This window comes from Cebus imitator, unplaced genomic scaffold, assembly GCF_001604975.1.
Source record: "Cebus imitator isolate Cc_AM_T3 unplaced genomic scaffold, Cebus_imitator-1.0 Scaffold265, whole genome shotgun sequence".
NCBI lineage: Eukaryota > Metazoa > Chordata > Mammalia > Primates > Cebidae > Cebus > Cebus imitator.
The window spans coordinates 2,262,196-2,271,959 of NW_016107580.1; the positions used below are offsets into that span (position 1 = coordinate 2,262,196).

At 44.3% G+C, this 9,764-nt stretch overlaps 1 protein-coding gene across 5 annotated transcripts in view; it reads left to right on the forward strand.

Annotated features, from left to right (window-relative positions):
• Positions 1-7,317: 7,317 nt before the first annotated feature.
• Positions 7,318-9,764, forward strand: part of STK33 (serine/threonine kinase 33) — a 194,334-nt gene continuing 191,887 nt past the window's right edge. For 2 of the 5 annotated variants that reach the window (XM_017500334.2, XM_017500335.2), the window contains exon 1: positions 7,321-7,525. The gene's annotated coding sequence lies outside the window, so the exon portion shown is untranslated. Of the gene's footprint in view, positions 7,873-9,764 lie in introns of all 5 variants that reach the window. The other 3 variants (XM_037728430.1, XM_017500333.2, XM_017500336.2) reach the window with 3 other exon arrangements.

The following is a 9,764-nucleotide window of genomic DNA, read 5'->3' on the forward strand; positions in this document are numbered from 1 at the left end:
GCAGCCGCGCGGGGCAAAGCAGCCGCGCGGGGCAAAGCAGCCGCGCGGGGCAAAGCAGCCGCGCGGGGCAAAGCAGCCGCGCGGGGCAAAGCAGCGGCGCTGGCCGGCACAGCCGCGCTGGTGACCGTGGAGCACCTCTGGCCGGGAATTTCCTAGTCTGTGGGCAATAAAAACACGGCGTCCACTCACCCTCTGCGCTTTCACTGGGAGGTGCAATCCTGAGCTGTTCCTAAACGGCCATCTTGGATCCTGAATCTCTACTTGTTATTGTCTACATTTTTTATTATAGCCCTCCTAGTGGGTGTGATTATCTCATTAGGGTTTTAATTTTATTTATTTATATTTTTAGAGAAAGGAGTCTTGCTATGTTGCCCAGGCTGGACTCCAATTCCTGGGCTTAATCAAGCCTTCTGTCTCAGCCTCCCAAGTAGCTGGGCTAGCACATACCAGTATGCCAGCTGGTATCGCGTTACGGTTTTGATTCACATTCCTCTGATGATTAATGTTGTTGAGCATCTTTTCATGTGTTTATTGGCCATCCATTGGTATATCTTCTTTGGAAAAATGTCTATTCAAATCCTTAGCCCATTTTAACATTGGATTGTCTTTTTTACTGCTAAGCTGTAGGACTATTTTAAAAAATATAATTTAGATACTAGACCATTATCCGATATATGACTTGCAAACATTTTCTCCTTTTCTGTGGATTTTCTCCTAACCTTCTTGATAGTGTTCTTTGAAGCACGGAAATTTTAATTTTGATGAAGTTCAATGTGTCTATTTTTCTCTTTGGTTGCTTTTGCTTTAGGTGCTGTATCTAAGAAACCATTGCCTAATCCAATGTCATGAAAATTTATACTTACATTTCTTCTAACAGTTTTATAGTTTTAGCTCTTATATTTAGGTCTTTGATTCACTTTAACTTCTATATTTGATGTGAGGTACAGTCCAAATTTATTTCTTTGCATGTGGATATCCAGTTTTTTCAGCACCGTTTGTTAGAAAGACTACTCTTTCCCTTATTGAATTGCCTTGGTATCTTTGCCAATTGACTATAGGTGGGTGGGTTTATTGGAATCTCAATTCTATTTCACTGTGTCTAGTCTTATACCAGTATGACCCAGTCTTTGCTTTCCATCTTGCCCTGTCTTATATCACTGAATGGTCTAGTCTTGATGACTGTAGCTTTGTAGTAAGTTTTGAAATCAGGAAGTGTGAATCTTCCAACTTTGCTTCTTTTTTTAAGATTGTTGCTTGTTCTCGGTCCCTTTCATTTATATATAAATTTTAAGATCAGATTGTCAATTTCTGCAAAAAGGACCACTGAAATTTTGATAAGGATTGTAATGAACTTGTGAATCAGTTTGAGGAGCACTGCCATCTTTTTTTTTTTTTTCAAATTTTATTTTATTTATTTATTTTTTTTTTGAGACGGAGTTTCGCTCTTGTTACCCAGGCTGGAGTGCAATGGCCCGATCTCGGCTCACCGCAACCTCCGCCTCCTGGGTTCAGGCAATTCTCCTGCCTCAGCCTCCTGTGTAGCTGGGACTACAGGCACGCACCACCATGCCCAGCTCATTTTTTGTAGTTTTAGTAGAGACGGGGTTTCACCATGTTGACCAGGATGGTCTTGATCTCTTGACCTCGTGATCCACCCGCCTCGGCCTCCCAAAGTGCTGGGATTACAGGCTTGAGCCACCGCGCCCGGCCTAAGCACTGCCATCTTAACAACATAAGTCTTCCAATCCATGAATGTTTGGTGTGCACTAACTTGAACTCTAATTATTATCTGACAAGGAAGCTAGGTCAGATATCCAAAGCTGATGAGACAAACTGAGTAAACTGTCAAATTACCTCATTTTTGAGCTGTGTGGATAAGGTATAGTTTTATTTTGTTAAAGTAGGGGAAGAGAGCAAATGGAAAGACACATAAATTGGTAGAGCCTATCAGTAATCAGAGACAGATCTTATTAGGAAAAAGTTACACTTTGCATTATTTACTTTTCAAAGATATGTTCCCATTTAAGAAATCTTGCTAGGCATGGTGGCTCCCGCCTGTAATCCCAGCGCTTTGGGAGGCCAATGTGGGTGGACTGCATGAACTCAGGCATTTAAGACCAGCCTGGGCAAAATGGCAACACTCTGTCTCTATAAAAAATACAAAAATTAGCCAGGCAAGGTGGTGCATGCCTGTGGTTCCAGCTACTTGAGAGGCTAAGGTAGGACGATTGCTTGAGCTCAGGAAGTCAGGCTGCAGTGAGCTGAGATCGTGCCACTGCACTCTAGCCTGGGTGATAGAGCGAGACCCTGTCCCAAAGAAAAGAAAGAGAAGGAAAAAGAAAGAAAGAAAGAGAGGGAGAGAGAAAGAGAAAAAGGAAGGAAGGAAGGAAGGGAGGGAGGGAAAGAAGGGAAATAAAGGAAGAAAGAGAGAGAAAAAAGGAGGGAGGGAAGGGGGAGGGAGGGAGGAAAGAAGGAAGGAAGGAAGGAAGGAAGGAAGGAATCTTAATATAATACATAATAATCTAAACATCTCAATTTGTTTTATGGAATCAAAAAATTATAGGTTTTTTTTTTTTTGTTACACAGAGTCTCTTAAAATCTTTTGAATAGCAGAGAGAGCCTTATTACATGTATAAATCAACTGCTTCTTGATTTAAGAAAACTGAAATCTCCCACTCACCCCCCCCCCCAAATTTTGGTATTTTTACAACAGGATTAGCAAACCCTGGAACAAACTGTACTAATTGCTTCTATGTTTTGTTATATTGACAAACTTCAATTCTGACTTCTATTCCTTAAATGTCAAGCAGTTTGATATTGCATTATAACAATAACGTTACCATAGAGTGTTTAAGTAAATAACATATAACACTTGTTGCCAATGGTGACATTAATAATTACAGGAATAGAATGAGGGCAGATTGTTGTGTAGTAATGACCCCTAGAATAGATTGAGTTGCTTGGCAGTGTTAAGAATTTGTCATGTTAGTGGTCATGGTGTTGCAATCCATTATCTCACTGAGAATTGATGACTTCAGCTATGGTTACTAGCCCTAATATTTAATGTAGTTGCCCTGAGCCACTTCAGTGCTTAAAAAAATTGTCTAAGGCATTATGTCAAGAGTTACCCAAGGAAACCTAGGATCTCCATGTATATATTTTAGGGAATCAAGTATGTTTTACTTTTTTATATAGTTCCTCTGGTTCCTCTCTATAAATATTAGTGACATTTACACATTGGAAATGAATATTTGTCTGTCAGTCAGTCTATCTATCTACCTATTTACCTATCCATCTATATCTTACCATGTTCAACAAAGTCTCTTTCCTTCAACCCACCCTCCCTGCCCTCCCTCCCTTCCTCCCTTCCTCCCTCCCATCCTTCCTTCCTTTTTCCCTCCCTCCCTCCTTTCTTCCCTCCCTTTCTTTTTCCCTCCCTCCCTCCCTTCCTTTCTTCTATTAATTCCTTATTTATTAATTCCATAATGTTTACTAACTAGCTACTAAGTTCCAGGCACTAGGAATAAGCAATAATCAAAGAGGCCAGGTCCCTACTGTCTTGGAGCTTAGCTTCTGGCTAGGAAACAACGAAAACAAACAGTTCCTTTTAGATGGTGTTAAGTGCTCTAAGACAACAAAGCAGGGAGATGTGATAGACTGTGGGGTGGGGCTATTTTAGGCAGGAAAATCAAGGCAGGCTTCTCTGAGGAGGTGGTGAGTGAGCTGAGATCTCAATGATGAGAAAGAACCAGGCTTGAGGAGCCACGGGAGCAGAGCCTTACAGAGAGAGGAAACAGCACGTGTAAAATATTTGAAGCAGTTTAAAATAATAATACAACAAAAACATACAAAAAGTAGGAATGAGGGGAAATGAAAGAGAACAAGAGAAAGCTGTGATGCAGATATGAAAACCGTAGTTTGACAAAGTTATTAAAATTGAGTTGCAAATTTGGGAACAAAGTAAAAGGGAAATGTGATCAATTTCATGGTCTGCTTTCTTTTATAAATAAAAGTCATGTCCACTTCTCTAGGAAAAAAAATTCTTCTCTGGCACTCAGGATTGAAATATATTTCTTGCATGGACCCTCCTATACGGGGCATATAAGTCATTGTATTAGCGTGATAGGCCCCTCCTCCCACAGATGTCCAAATATGAATTCCTGGAACCTGTGAATATGTTATATGAAAGGGGCACTTTACAGCTGTGATTAAGTTAAGGACCCTAAAATGGGGAGGTTATCCTGGATTTGTTTTGGTGGGTCTAATCTAATTGTATAGATCCTTAAAAGCCAAGAGCCTTTCCCAGCTAGGATCAGAGGAAGACATGACCTCAGAAGCATGGTTAGGAAGATGCAGTGTTGTTGGCTTTGAAGAGGAAGGAAAAAGGCCACTAACCAAGGAATGTGGTAGCCTCTAGAAGCTGGAAAGGCCAAGAAACTGATTCTCTCCTAGAGCCTCCAGAAAGGAACACATCCCTGCTAACACTGACTATAGCCCAGTGAAACCTATGTTGGATTTCTGACCTATAGAATTGCAAGAGAAGGTATTTTTATTAAGTCACCAAATTTTGATAAATTGTTACTATATAAAACCAATATAGTTAGATTGATTTTGGTTGCAATAACAGAAATTCCCCCACCTGAACTACTAGCTAAGCAAAAGAGTGGACTTTATTATAAAGAATTGGAAATACTACATGGAATTCAAAGGCAGGAACAATTCATATCAGAAAATACCATGACTATGAATAGAAAGCTGTCAGAACTCTTTTGGTCTCTTCTCTCTGTATATCTTTTTCATCCTTCCTGTTCTTTTCCCATTTTCCCTGCAGCCTGGCTTTCTGCATTTCTTCTGGCCACATGGTGGGAAAGCATGTCTGGTGACAACTTCTGATTTTCTTTCTCTCTTTTTTTTTTGAGACGGAGTTTTGCTCTTGTTGCCCAGGCTGGAGTGCAATGGCATGATCTCAGCTCACTGCAACCTCTGCCTCACAGGTTCAAGTGATTCTCCTGCCTCAGCCTCCCAAGTAGCTGGGACTACAGGCATGTGTTACCACACCCAACTAATTTTGTATTTTTAGTAGAGATGGGGTTTCTCCTTATTGGTCAGTCTGGTCTTGAACTCCTGACCTCAGGAGATCTGCCTGCCTCAGCCTCCCAAAGTGCTAGGATTACAGGCATGAGCCGCTATGCCTGGCCCCTGATTTTCTATTTTAAAGATGTTCTGTGTTTCCACATTAGCTACCTAGAGAAAGATCGAAATCTCTCAGTCCTGTTCATGACCTTTGCAGGGACATGGATGAAGCTGGAAACCATCATTCTCAGCAAACTAACACAAGAACAGAAAACCAAACACTGAATGCTCTCACTCATAAGTGGGAGTTGAACAATGAGAACATATAGACATAGGGAGGGGAACATCACACACCAGGGCCTGTCAGGGGGGTGGGGGGGCTAGGGGAGGGACAGCATTGGGAGAAACACCTAATGTAGATGACAGGCTGATGGGTGCAGCAAACCACCATGGCACGTGTATACCTATGTAACCAACCTGCATGATCTGCACCTGTACCCCAGAACTTAAAGTATAATAATAATAGTAAAAGAAATTTAAATTAAAAAAAAAAGAAATCTCTCAGTCCTAATTTCAAATTCCTGGGAGAGGGATATGATTGGCATATCTTGAGTCAGATCCCTACTATTGGAACAATCAGCTGTAGCCAGGTGGCCTGGTTACCTTGTCTGAGGATCCAGGGCTAGTTTCCAGAAAAAGACATCTGGTTATACTGCTGTTTTTAAACTGCAACTTGCATTGGTCAAGAAACCATTAGTGGGTAGAAACCAGCCTTAAAAAGATATTAAAAGTATCAGGGTGCATCGCATGAGATGTGGGTGTTGTTTTATAAAACTTGTTTCAGTTAAAAAATATATGAGTACATGTGTATTGAGTGATAATATAAACATATTTATTTTGGTGGATTGTGCTTAAAAAAGTTTGAAAAGCTCTGGGCTGGACAAGCTGGTAGGATTCTGCTACAGAGATGTAATAAACAGCATTCTTAAACTAATCCCTCTAGTAAATGCAGAGGTATCATGAATATTTTTCAAACAGCATCACGTAATATAAGCAAATGGCATAGTGCTGAACATGCCTTGGTATAGGCAATGTTGCAAGGGGACGACACAATGGTACAAGCATACAGTTTTTTGATGGTCTGGTTTAACGCAGGGCAAAATGTAGTCCCGTGGTTGTTTTTGTTTTGTTTTTAGAGTCAGGGTTGGCTGTGTTGCCCAGGCTGGAACCTGTGAATATGTTACATTATATGCAAAGGGCACTTTACAGATGAGATTAAGTTAAGGACCTTAAGATGGGGAGATTCTCCAGGAGATCTTTTTATCTCCTGCAGCCTGGTACCTAGTAGGACTTCATTATATAGTAGATTTCTTGTAGCCCTTTACTAGCCAGGGAGGTTTTAGTTTTGTAGAGATGGGGAATCACCTGATGTTGCCCAGGCTGGTCCTGAACTTCTGGGTTCGAAGAATCCTCTTGCCTTGGCCTCCCAAAGTGCTGAGATTATCGGTGTGAGCCACTGTGCCTGGCCTAGTCCAGTGGTTTTAAGTTACCAGTCACCCATTATGACTATTTTGAGTTTTTTGATGAACAGGACTGGATGAACTAGTTGTCAAATGTACCTCCCCCTAAGCAATACAATGAATCCACCTGCCTATCAACTTACTGGCTACCAATCAGTCGAATTTTAGAGAATATCTGCCTTAAATAATTAGGCTAGCATTAAGAGAGTTGAATTTCTTCCCCACAGCTGCTAGAGAGTAGGACCCAGGACCACAGAAGCCATTCCTAGTTCAGGCCAATAAATCCATTAGCATACAGCTGGACCCTCTGTTGCCGGGGACAGGCATTCAGATGGTTCCCCATAGGTTTGTAGCTAAAATATATCCGTGAGAATCGCCATTTGATCTGTCAGGAGTCTTCTCAGCCCCTGTGTGGGGACAAACACCCCTCCCCCCAGCATTTCCCCGTCTTTTTAGGCTAACTTCTCCCCCCCGCCCCGCGCCCCGCCCGCACTGCAGGCTTGCAGCCCTAGCTCCAACTGGCTGGGGGCTGAGGGCTTGACCCGGAGTAAGAAGAGTGGCCTGGGCATCAATCACCTCAGTACCGTGATATTCCTGCTACAAAGCTGTATTTTACGTACAAGTGGCTGCTCCTCTGTGCCCCAGACGGGATTTTAGGTCCGTCCCTAAGGGGAGCCGCCCGCGGACGCGCCTGAGGCTGCACCCGGGGCACGTGGGCGCCGTTGTGCAGCCGGCACCTCCGGGCCAGCCCCGCAGCTTGGAAAAGGGGCTTTGCACCCGCCGCCGCTCTTTGTCCCCGCGCGGCCCCCGTCCACGCCCTGCGGCTGCTCTGCGGGCCGAAAAGTTTCTCCAGGTGCAGAATTCCGGGCTCGGCTACAACTTGCGCGAAGTGTGCGCACCTGTCGGAGGCCCGCCAGCCCGCCCGGGCCGCGGTGAGTGGTCCCTGGAGTCGCCGCTCAGGGCGGGCCCGCGGGAGGGGGAAGACGGCCCGGGGCGCAGCCGGCCCTGGGCGTTGCTATGGCAACGCGGTGGGCAAACGGGCCTCTGGGCCTCCCGCTGCCGGTCGGCTGGCGGCCCCCCAGCGGAGGGACCGGGCCGAGCCCGCGGTCTCTTCCCAGTGTCTCCCGGGGCCCAGCCGTTGGGATCCCATTCACCCCCCACCCCGGGCCCGGTATTTAGGGTGGTCTCTGTCTGCCCGGGTTCATCTCCACAGTCTCCCACCTCCACCCCATCTTGGGACTTGAACCTTTTTGAAAGTTTAAAGCGAACTTACTGTAGGGTAAGTGTGTGAGAAACATCCTTAAAGTTCTGAAGTTGAGTTTCTTTTTTCTCCTAGAGCCTGGTACCTAGTAGGACTTCATTATATGGTAGGTTTCTTGTTGCCCTTAAGATAGTCCCTTGCACCCAGATGATGCACATAGGAGGTGATAGGTTGACGTAAAGCAGCCCCGGACTGGCTCTGTGGACAAGTAATTTAAGTACTCTCCCTCAGTTTCCTAAATGTAGATGGTAATTTCTCACAAGGTCGTGGGTTTCAGTGAGCCTGTATGTGAAGCTGTTTTGTGAACAGTACATGTAAAAAGCTTAGTGGTAAGGGATATTTGCATGCTAAAAATGGTCTAGTGCTCCCGTCCCACATCACCAGCTAAGGAGGACCTTCTTTTTTGTCTGACCACCAAATATCTCCAATATGCAACCAGAAAATAGGATGGTCCTGCCTTGGAGGAGGGTTCTGTGAATGGAAAGGAACATCAACAAGTTTTGAACCTAAACTCTCTCCTTGTTTTCCAGGCCCGTGCCTTTAGACTGTGATGGATATGCAGATATATCACACTTTTAAATTTTTAGCTCATGTAAATATGTTGTTATCTCAATGAGTCATACCAACCTCTATCTAGTTTGCAAATCAGAAATCTTGGCCTCATCCTTGACACCTCACACTTTCTTTCTTTCCATATCCAAACAATTATGAAGTTCTATTCATTTTATCTTCATACCAAATCTCAAATCCATCTGAGTATCTCTGTCTCTGCGCTATCACCCTAGACCAATCTACCATTATCTGTTGTCCAGTAGTAGCCTCCTAACTAGCCTAACGGTATTAACCCTTTCCTTTTAATATTCCCATCCATTCTTGCCCTGCAGCAGGAGTACTGCTTTAACAATTAAAATTTGATTATGCTACCCACCCACCTCCTCTAGCTTAAAATCCATCATGGTTTCTCATTATTCTTAGGATAAAGACCGAACTCTTAATGTGGCCTAAAAGTTGGGTGACCATACACCTGACCCCCCAGTCCAAGATATTTTTGAAGGTAAAAGAAAGTACCAGCCTGACCCACATGGTGAAATCCCGCCTCTATTAAAAATACAAAAAAATTAGCCAGGAGCAGTGGCATGTGCCTGTAATCCCAGCTACTCAGGAGGCTGAGGCAGCAGAACTGCTTGAACCTGGAAGGTGGAGGTTGCAGTGAGCCAAGATTGTGCCACTGCACTCCAGTCTGGGCAAGAGTGAGACTCTGTCTCAAAAAAAAAAAAAAAATTATTTATACTAGGACAAAAGATCTAACCTGGGGCTCTGTCAGGCAAACTGAGGCAAATGGTTATTCTACATTGGCTTTGTTTTTTAAGACGGAGTTTCGATCTTGTTGCCCAGGCTGGAGTGCAGAGGTGCGATCTCTGCTCACTGCAACCTCCGCCTCCCAGGTTCAAGCGATTCTCCTGCCTCAGCCTCCTGAGTAGCTGGGATTACAGGCACCTACCACTACACCTGGCTAATTTTTGTACTTTTAGTACAGACAGTGGTTTTTCCATGTTGGCCAGGCTGGTCTTGAACTGCAGACCTCAGGTGATCCACCTGCTTCGGCCTCCCAAAGTGCTGGGATTACAGGAATGAGCCACCACGCCTGGCCGACATTGGATTCTTCTCAGACCTGTGTGCCATTTTCCCTCCTACTACAGGGCTGTTACATATGATAGTCTCCCTGCCAGATGTGCTCTTTCCTCTTTTCTTTTTTCTTTTTTTTTTGAGACGGAGTTTCGCTCTTATTACCCAGGCTGGAGTGCAATGGCGCGATCTCGGCTCACCACAACCTCCGCCTCCTGGGTTCAGGCAATTCTCCTGCCTCAGCCCCCTGAGTAGCTGGGATTACAGGCACGCGCCACCATGCC